The 682-nt window shown below is 33.3% G+C and overlaps 1 non-coding gene across 1 annotated transcript; it reads right to left on the reverse strand.

Moving 5' to 3' along the window:
- Positions 1 to 324: 324 nt before the first annotated feature.
- On the reverse strand, positions 325 to 433 carry LOC118880434. The gene has a single exon (XR_005016305.1). It is a non-coding gene; the product is annotated as a U6 spliceosomal RNA (small nuclear RNA).
- Between the last annotated feature and the right edge of the window lie 249 nt (positions 434 to 682).

Genomic DNA, 682 nt, shown 5'->3' on the forward strand with positions numbered 1-682 from the left:
CTTCATTCCAGCTTACCCTTCCCCCTTCCCGTGTCCTCAAGTCCATTCTCTACGTCTGTGTCTTTATTCCTGTCCTGCCCTTAGGTTCTTCATAACCACTTTTTTTTTTTTTTTAGATTCCATATATATGTGTTAGCATACGGTGTTTGTTTTTCTCTTTCTGACTTACTTCACTCTGTATGACAGACTCTAGGTCCATCCACCTCACTACAAATAACTCAATTTCGTTTCTTTTTATGGCTGAGTAATATTCCATTGTATATATGTGCCACATCTTCTTTATCCATTCTTCTGTCGATGGACACTTAGGTTGCTCCCATGTCCAAAAATATGGAATGCTTCACGAATTTGCATGTCATTCTTGCACAGGGGCCATACTAATCTTCTCTGTATCATTCCAATTTTTTAGTATATGTGCTACCAAAGCGAGCACTTTGGTTTTTTTAGACTAGAGTCTGTCCCGTTTATTTGTTATTATACTAATGACAATCTTTTTTACTTCCAAGATTTAAAATTATTTATATCCATTTGTTCATGTTTCATTTCTTACTACTTTTGTCTCCTAATTTCTTATACTTTTAAAATGAAATTTATTCCTATATATATAATATATTTATATAGTATTCTAGAAGATGCATTTAATTTGGCATTGGTTTTATTCAGATTGTTGATTTTGTTGGCT

This window comes from Balaenoptera musculus, chromosome 14, assembly GCF_009873245.2.
Source record: "Balaenoptera musculus isolate JJ_BM4_2016_0621 chromosome 14, mBalMus1.pri.v3, whole genome shotgun sequence".
NCBI lineage: Eukaryota > Metazoa > Chordata > Mammalia > Artiodactyla > Balaenopteridae > Balaenoptera > Balaenoptera musculus.